The sequence below is a fragment of the Equus caballus genome, unplaced genomic scaffold (genome assembly GCF_041296265.1).
Source record: "Equus caballus isolate H_3958 breed thoroughbred unplaced genomic scaffold, TB-T2T unassigned-0002103, whole genome shotgun sequence".
NCBI classification, from domain to species: Eukaryota; Metazoa; Chordata; class Mammalia; order Perissodactyla; family Equidae; genus Equus; species Equus caballus.
The window spans coordinates 3,142-12,500 of NW_027222241.1; the positions used below are offsets into that span (position 1 = coordinate 3,142).

At 58.4% G+C, this 9,359-nt stretch overlaps 1 long non-coding RNA gene across 1 annotated transcript; it reads left to right on the forward strand.

The window, feature by feature from the left end:
• The first annotated feature begins 730 nt into the window (after positions 1 to 730).
• LOC138922652 (uncharacterized) lies at positions 731 to 2,999 on the forward strand. The gene is made up of 2 exons (XR_011435774.1): positions 731 to 1,514; positions 2,290 to 2,999. It is a non-coding gene; the product is annotated as an uncharacterized lncRNA (long non-coding RNA).
• The last annotated feature ends 6,360 nt before the right edge of the window (positions 3,000 to 9,359 follow it).

The following is a 9,359-nucleotide window of genomic DNA, read 5'->3' on the forward strand; positions in this document are numbered from 1 at the left end:
CTGGAAACCACACAGACGTCCTGCAAGTCCCATCCCTTGCTCATGTCGCCGGGGCTCCGGAGGAGGGCCACTCTGTAAAAGCGGCCGCCAGATGGCGCCCAACAACCGGCGCGGAGGGGTCAGCGGGAGGGAACCGGCCAGCGAGAGTGCACAGCCTGAGCCCACCGCCGGGTCAGGTCTCTCTCTGTCTACCTCTGTCTCTGTCTCTCTGTCTCTCTGTCTCTGACTCTGTCTCTCTCTCTCTTTCTCTCTGGGCCCGCTTGGGGCGGCCGGGAGGTCACCACGCGAGGCCCCAGGGTGTCCACCTCGGAGCTCCCAGGCAGCACAGGGCAACCCTGGGCGCAGAAGGAGGTCTTGGAAAATCGGCGGGGAGGGGGGTGGGGTGGGTGGGCTTGCCAGGAAGGGGACAGACTCCCCACGTGACTCCTGGGCCGGGCCGGGGCTGCCGGCTGGCTGACGCGGACAGAGGGTGGAAAAGTCCCCGGAGATGCCACGGGGCAGGCCGGGGCTGCCGGCCCCCGATTCCCGGAGCGGCCCGAGCACTTCCCGGGTCCCGGGAGGACTTAGAAAATCAGGGCGGGGTGGGGGGTGGGGGTCGCTGTCAAACCGAAACCATGCACGTCATCAGAGAAGGACCGTGACGACGGAGGAATTGTCCGCAGTCTGTCAGGAATTGTGTGCAGCCTGTCACTTCCGGCCCAGAGGGTCTTTCTAAGGCAGACGACAGACGGAGCCCACAAGTCGTAGAGGAAAGGACCGAGCCGCTTGGCCGCTGAAAAGTTTACAAGACAAAACGGGTCTCCCTCCGCACGGGGCCACAGCAAAGCCCAAAGACGACACACGGGGGGAGCATGGGTGCAGATTCACGTGTGGTGATAAGAATATGGATTTCAGCAGGGCTTCCCGTCCTCATCAACAAGCAGAAGCACCCAAATGGTGCGGGTTGGGGGCAGAGACCTCACAGCCATTCCCTCCACAAATCGAGTTCCCCGGGACATCCTCACAGCGCCGTGCTGTGAGTGTGTGTGGGTGTTTAAAATGGGGTAAATGTGGACGTGGAACTGCTCCGTGAAACCAAAATAACAACAGTCGTAGATCTTCTTTGGTCATTTAGAAAATTCTTCCCCTCCCCCCCCCCAGCGGTGCACGTATTTCCCTTCCAAATAAGAAGAACGGGAAAGGAGATGTTAAAGGCAAGCAGAGAGAGGAAAACTGTTGCAAAACAAAAGCTGAGCTCCCGTCCGAGGGAGGCCTCCTCCGTTAGAGGCCTAGGAAATCATTCTGACAAAATGGAGGATCTCTGTCTTTGGTGTCGATTCCCTCAGAGGTCAAGAGAAACCTTTTCCAATGTCTTTATCAGGAGGAGACTAGAAGTTAGAGAAAAGTATCCTTTCGAGAGCGAGAAAAACCAATTCTGATTTTGCATCAGCTTCCCTCCGATCTTGAAACTCATTGACTTGATTCCATTCTGTCGATGGAAATAATCCGGAACCAATCTATCCGTGAAAATCGGGGTGAGTTTATTCTGACCTAAGATGTAAGGACTGTGGCCCGGGGCCTTTCTTCCTGAAGGAAGAAAGGGCGCCCGGGAAGTGGGGTGTACAGAGTGCTTCTAGACCCCCAGAGAGGACGTTTCACATAGGATCGAAAGGTCCCTTGGACGATAGTCGCGACACTGCTCTGTCAGCACAGCGATCGACAGACACTGCTGGGTGGCAGGTCTGTTGTCTGGGCCTGGGTGGTCACAGGTGAGCCGGATGGTCAAAGGTGAGCGCAACCATCCGTTCCTAGCCTAAGGAAAGATGCCTCTCCTTAAGGAAAGGCCCGAGCACGGGGAAGCTGCTCCTTTCCCTTAAGGGCATTGGTTCTTGCCGTAGGAAATGTTTAAAGCAGATCTACGATGCGATGCGTGCTCGACGGCCACGTCAGGCCCTTTTGGAAAAACACTGTCAGGCCGAATTAGGCCGACACCCAATGGCTTCCTCATAGACTCCAATAGATCCTATCGCTCGCCATTTCTATCTGTCCACTCGTTCCAATTTTAGGCCACTTGACCACGAACAGACCTTTTTCTCAGATTTTTTTCCCCGTGATCACCTTTTCACAGACAAAACGATCTTTACTTTTTAGGCCCTCTTGCCTGAAGGCAGCCATCTCACTTTCCTTGAACACAAAGATGTTTCCCATATTCACTTTTAGTGGCTTTTTGTTTTGTTTTGTGTTGTTTTGTTTTGAGGACGATGAGCCCTGAGCTAACTGCTGCCAATCCTCCTCTTTTTGCCGAGGAAGGCTGGCCCTGAGCTAACCTCCGTGCCCATCTTCCTCTACTTCATATGTGGGACGCCTACCACCACGTGGCTCGCCCAGCGGTGCCACGTCCACCCCCGGGATCCGAACCGGCGAACCCCGGGCCGGCGAAGTGGAACAGGCACACTTAACCAGCGTGCCACTGGGCCGGCCTAGTGGCTTTCATCGCATTCGTTAAGTAGAATTTTTAACCCTCACGAACCTTAATTTTGGTGAAAACTAAGAAGTCAGCAATTAGGAACTGTCCTTCCCATGAGCAGTCTGTCGCTTGGCCAATTTCTAAACACTTGGCCACTTTTAGAAACATGGGATTTCATAGGTTTATCTCTTCCTTCGCTTTATTTGATTTCATCTCACTTTAGTTTTTGGGTGAGGAAGATCGGCCCTCACAGAGCTGACGCCTGTTGCCAATCTTCCTCTTCTTTCTGCTTGAGGGAGAGCGGGCCCGAGGTAACACCTGCGCCCCACTTCCTTGATCTTGCGGACGGGATGCCACCACAGCCCGGTGTGAGGAGCGGTGGAGGTCCACGCCCGGGATCTGAACCCGAGGACCCCAGGCTGCCGAAGCTGAGTGCAGGAGCTTAACCACTATGCCGCCGTGCCGCCGTCCCCTGTCAAAGCTTTTAATAAAGCACGAGACGTGTTCCTCGATAGACCCAAACGTCTTTTCGTTTCCGTATCCTCACAAACCCAAAGTAGATAAACTTCTATTTAGCCACTCACGTCTCAGGTTCTATCTTACTCGGAAATGATCTACATCGTCAAGGAAATTGTTTTTGTCTTAAGTTTGGCACCCGAGCTAACGACTGTTGCCAATCTTCCGTTTTTGTTTTTTCCCCCCCCCCCGATTTTTCTCCCCAAATCCCCCCCATGACATAGTTGTCTATCTTAGTTGAGGGCCGTTCTAGTGGTGGCATGTGGGACGCCGCCTCCACACGGCCCGACGAGCGGTGCCGTGTCCGTGCCCGGGATCTGAACGGGCAAAACCCTGGGCCGCCGAAGGGGAGCGTGGGAACTTAACCACTCGGCCACGGGGCTGCCCCCGTCCGTGGACTTTTTTATCACCTGATTTCACCTCGCAAAACTTCAAAGCTTCAAGTTATCAGAGAGGTTTGGGAAGTTGTTTCTATTTATTTAATTAATTTATTTTTCGAGGAAGACGAGCCCCGAGCTGACACCTGCTGCCAATTCTCCTCTTTTTGCCCCGGGAGAGTGGTCCCGAGCTAACATCCGTGCCCATCCTCCTCCCGTTGATAGGCGGGACGCCGACCACAGCATGGCTCACCAAGCGGCGCCACGTCCGCACCCTGGATCCGAACCGGCGAACCCCTGGCCGACAAAACGGAACGTGCGAACTTAACTGCTGTACCGCCGGGCTGGCCCTTCGGGAAGTTCTTTTCAGGACACGGGCCATAAACTAGAATCACCGCTACAGGTTTATCGGAGCGACATCAGCGTTCGTGGTGGATTGAGTCGTCCCCTCTGTCTCTCCCCTCCAGGGGACAACCAAAGGGACGTCTATCGACCCACCCACCAAGGATTCCCCCCCCCCCGCATGGCACAGCAGGATGCCTGAGAGATCCACGCAGCCCTACAGCGGCAAGTCACATTCGCACGGTCAAAATTCAATGGCAGAGGGGGCTGGCCCCGTGGCCGAGTGGTTAAGTTCGCGCGCTCCGCTGCAGGCGGCCCAGTGTTTCGTGGGTTCGAATCCTGGGCGCGGACATGGCACTGTTCATCAGACCACGCTGAGGCAGCGTCCCACATGCCACAACTAGAAGAACCCACAACGAAGAATACACAACTATGTACCGGGGGGCTTTGGGGAGAAAAAGGAAAAAATAAAATCTTTAAAAAAAAATTCAATGGCAGAGACAAAACGTTAAGGTCAGCGAGAGGGAAGAGAATAACCGGCCCAGGAGCAACGGTGTGAAGAACATGGAGAAGACGGGTCCTAGACGCCGGGGTCCCCGGAGCAGCGATTTCATCAGAGGCCCGCGAACGTCCACGATCTCCACACCACGTTTATGGCCGACTGCGTGTGTGGGTCCTTTGGAATCGACCAGGCTACCGTCTGGGCCACTTTGGGACATCGTGTCTAGCTGCCCCGAGCGGTGGAGCTGTCGTTCGAGTGTAAGATGGGGCCCGTCCGGGGAGAGCATGGGGACGGGGAAAGGGAGGCCGCGGGAAGTCACAGAGTCTGAGGTGTTCGGGGGAGACCGACTCTTCTAAAGTGGAGGCGGTAGAAGGAGAGCAGCAGGATTTTTGGATTTTTGTTCTCTCTGTTAGGTATCTGGGTCCGGAGGAGAGTGGGGCGGGGGGGGGGGGATGGTTGTGATGGTGGTGGTGGTGGTGGGTGTGAGGCTGAGGCAGGGCTGGTGTTTCCTTTCCGGGTCAGGTGAAAGAGCTCCTCCAGTGGAGGTTTTTGGACAAGGGGTCTGGTCTGGCAGGATGGGAGGTTGCGGGTCGAGCCACAGGGGAATCTGTCGTAGCTCAGACTCGGGCCTTTGAAGAAATAGACAGAGAGAGGAGTTTTGCTCTGTCTGTCACCGCAGCCGGCACCTCAGGAGCAACAACAGAAGGCTTCCCGAATGAGTGAAGGGGCAGGAGCCAGCGTGCCCCGTGCCTCTCTCAGCCCTGCGCCGGCAGGGAAGGAAGCAGGCAGGCAGGCAGGCAGGCAGGCAGGCAGGCAGGCAGGCCTCAGGGCTACTCCCGTCCTACTGCCCGGTGGTCCCTGTCCCGGCCCCGCCCCCACTCTCCCCCTGACCCTCACCGCTCCCCAGCCCTCTTCTCAGCCAGAGAGGCGATGGGGGGGGGCGGGGCGGTCCCAGAACAAGTTTCCTCTCATCCACCATCATCTTGCCACCCTGACGACTTGGCCCGAGATCCTGCCTAGGCTGTAGCCGTGTGTGGTTTTCCTGTGGACAAGGGGGCCGGTTCACCATTTCGGAGGAAACCCCTAGCCTTCCACTGCCGAGTCGAGTCGGTGGGACTCGCCAGCCTGGGAGGGGGGGGGGGGGGGGCGGGGAGGTCAGGCCCATTCATTCCGACGGGCCTGGTGTCAGGGCTTCATTCAAGTGCAGGAAGCTCTCTCCCATGGCCTCGGGCTCTTTTCCATTGAACGGCTTTCTTCAATTCCCCCACCCTTAGGCCGCAGTCCGCCAAGGGCCGGGAGGCAGGGAGGGAAGATGTTGGGGCAGGGTGGCTGTCTGAGAAACTCGCCTCGTCTGGGGCAGAAAGAGTGCCCCCCTCCTTTCTCTAACCCTACTAGACTGCTTGAGGATCACGGACGGTTTGGCTCATCGATGAGCCCTGCGTTATGGGCCCGGCAAGCAAACTCCTAACTGGCAACCCGCTGCTCTAGGCGTGTGTGGGTTTTTTGATCATTCACCTTCAAGTTCGCACGACATTGGTCCGTGTCCCCCGCCCCAGCTTCCCATGGGAAATCCTCCGTCTCTTTCCACAGACTCACTGGCGACTTCACACAGCGCCTGCCTCCTCCTCCTCCTCCTCCTCCTCCCCCCCCCTCCTCCTCCGAAGGAAGGGGCTGACCCCATGGCCGAGCGGTTGAGTTTGCACGCTCCGCTTCAGCGGCCCGGGGCTTCAAAGGTTCGGATCCTGGGCTCGGACACGGTACCGCTCATCAAGCCACGCTGAGGTGGCGTCCCACACGGCAGAACCAGAGGGACCCTCAAAGAGAATATACAACTAGGTACTGGGGTGCTCTGGGGAGAAGAAGAAGAAGGAGGAGGAATAAAAAGAAAAGATAAGATTGGCAATGAGCTCGGGTGCCGGTCTTTAAAAAAAAAAAAAAAAGAGGAAGAAAGATGGACAAACAGGAACGAATCCCACTGACGGCACCTCCAAATGGTGGGGGGTAGGGGGGTGGGGGGGGTGGGGAGTGGCATCATCGGGCCAATGGTGACTCTAAGTCGTGATCCCGCGGTTGTGTTATTTGATATTTTATCGAATCGATTTATTATTTTATTTTTGAGGAAGATGAGCCCTGAGCGAACATCTGCCGCCAATCCTCCTCTGTCGGCCGAGGAAGACTGGCCCTGAGCTGACATCCGTGCCCATCCCCCTCTACTTTCCAGGTGGGACGCCTGCCACAGCGTGTCTCGCCAAGCGGTGCCGGGTCCTGCGCCCGGGATCCGGACCGGCGAACCCGGGGCCGGCGGAGCGGAACGTGCGAACTTCACCGCCGCGCCACCGGGCCGGCCCCCGGAGTTGTTTTAAAAATCCAGTAAGGGGCTGGCCCCGTGGCCGAGTGGTTAAGTTCGCGCGCTCCGCTGCAGGCGGCCCAGTGTTTCGTCGGTTCGGATCCCGGGCGCGGACACGGCACTGCTCATCAAACCACGCTGAGGCGGCGTCCCACATACCACCGCTAGAAGGACCCACAACGAAGAACACACAACTATGTACCGGGGGGGCTTTGGGGAGAAAAAGGAAAGACAAAAAATAAAATCTTCAAAACTCCAATAAAACTTTGAGTGAAGACGACGAGGAGGATGCGAAACGTATCTCACGCCTCCGAGCCGAGCCGTCCGTTTAGGAAGGGGGACGAGGACCCTTTGTAAGCGATGTCCCTTTTTAAGCACCATTCTAAACCACAGAACAGAACTCCCTCTCCTCGACCCGGAGCGACCCGGAGCGAGGAGGTTCCTGGGTGTGTCAGAGAGGGCCACGTCCTCTGCAGCACGAACGAACCGCCAGGGTTCGGCCACGGGAAAGAATTTCTTCCTCTCCAGGCGGACTAAAAGTCGCCGACGGCAGCGGGCGTAGGTGCTATCCTTCCCGTCCAGGAAAGGCAGGGAGAACTTCAGCCGTGAAGAGAAGGAGGTCTTCCTCACTCCCCGTTTCGGGAGGGCCCCTTTGGCAGGGGAGTTTTGTCTCCTGATTTCAAGTCAGGAAGAAAAGGGAGAGAGAGAGAGAGTGTCCTTCTCGTGCCAGGTCGGTCTGAGGGGGACCTCCTCTGGTTTCCTCCCTTCCCAGGGAAGGCCGTTCGCTCCTTCTTCTAGAAAAAGCTCCCAAAGCACCACCGCCCAGGATGGTTGACCTACGCCCATCGTCCCTCCTTTCCCAATCATTTCTACCGCGACAGAGGGACAGAGGCCCCGGCCCCATCCCCATCCCCACCCCCACCCCCATCGCCTGCCTCCTTGATGGCCAAAGGAGCTGCCTCTGAGAATGGAACGGGGCTTGGAAACCTTCTAGAGGGGTGACTCTCACCTGCCTGCCTGCTGGGAAAAGCACCCACGCTGTCCATCGGACTGCCCTTTTGGGCAAACGTAGGCGTGCCACATAGCGATCGACAGCTATGGCGGGGGGGCGGGGGCGGGGTGGCGTGGTGGTGCCCAGGATCCACGACACGTGACGGCTGCGGAGCACGACAGCCCTAAGACCTTGAGGGAGACGGGGGTGGCGCGTGAATCCTTTCGGAACGAGAACGACAGGAAACGCTGACGGGGACGTGTTCTCGTCTCGAGAACACACCAACGCCTCGCACGGTGTCTGACCCGGGGTGCCTCTGACTTTTGTCATCAGAGACGATCCTGTCGACCGCCCCTCACGCTTTGGGGAAAAGGGGAGAGGGACTCGGTAGCACGGGAGAAGCCATCCATCCGCCCTTCCTTTCCGTCTTCACGGCTCCTTCTCGTGGAAAACGAGGAAGCCGTCCGGAGGAACGGAACACTGACCCGGGCCAAAGCGTGGCCCAGCCTGAGCCTCCAAAACCTTCTGCTAAGTGAGAGGTGCCAGACATCCAAGGCGACCTACGTTGCGATTCCACACAGAGGAGAGAGCTAGAACGGTCCAACCCTAGAGGGCGACAGCAGATGGCGGCGGCGGCGGCGGCGGCGGCGGCGGCGGCGGCGGCGGTGGTGGTGGTGGTGGTCGTGGTGAGGCAGATCCGGGAGTGGGGCCGTTTTTTCTTTCGGAGGGAGGGGATGGAAACGGAAACCTTCTGGAAATAGATAGCCGTGACGGATGCGCCACCTTGGGGAGAGAGACCCCCGAAGGCCACTGGCTTGTGCCCCGTGGAAAGGATGGATTCGGTGGGATGGGAATTCTACCTCCGTGTAGAGCGTGTGGTAAACCACGAGGTGGGTGGGTGGGTGGATGGCCTCCCTGCCTCGCCTCCACCTAGACGTCCACACACAGAGACCGACGAGGGAGGGAGGGAGGGAGGGAGGGAGGGAGAGAGACAAGATGGACAGAGGCCGAGGCCGAGGCCGAGGCCGAGGCAGTGAGCGAGTAAGTGATCGACCCTGGCCATAGGGATTCCTCAGAGGGCGTCTCTTGGCTCCCCAAACGAAGAATGTGTGTGGAGATCGAGAAAGATCACCGACCTAGGAGAACCAGCAAGACTTCCTCACCCTCCAGAGAGCCGCTGGGCCCCTGCCGTCCCTGCCACCGCCACCCCTACCCCTCGCCTTTGGCAGCGACGCCAACGAAAGGCAGGCAGACGAGTGGGAGAGTCGTGTGGTGGTGTCCCCCAAGGAAGGTGGGTCCATGCCGACGAGCGGTCGTCGGCGTGTGGAAAAGCCAGAGGCGGGCTGACTAGAAGGAGGGCGTCCTGGGGGAAGGGGCCAGGGTGTGAGGGAGAGAGGCCTGTTTCTCTTCCCCTGTTGGTCCCAAGTCAGGGGCCCAAAGGAGGAAAGCTGTCCGTTCCTTTCCGACTCGGACGGTTCGGGCGGGACCGACCGATCCCCGTGGCGGCGCGGTCGGGGCTTTCTGGACCAGAACCCCTCTCTCCGTCGCCTTTCGACCACACACACGCTTTAGAGGCCAAGAGAAAATGGATCGGGTCTCTCTGTCTCTCTCCCTAGAAAACAAGGGCCGGGGGCCGAGCCCGTGGACGAGCGGTCAAGTACGCGCCCCCACCCCGACCCCCGGCTTCGACGGCCCAGGTTTTCACCGGTTCGGATCCTGGGCGCAGCCCCAGACCCAGCATCGCCCTTCAAGCCCACATAGCAGAAACCCGAAAGACCTACCACTGGAACCTACAACTATGGATGGACGGGACGGGACGGGACGGGGCGGGGCGGGGC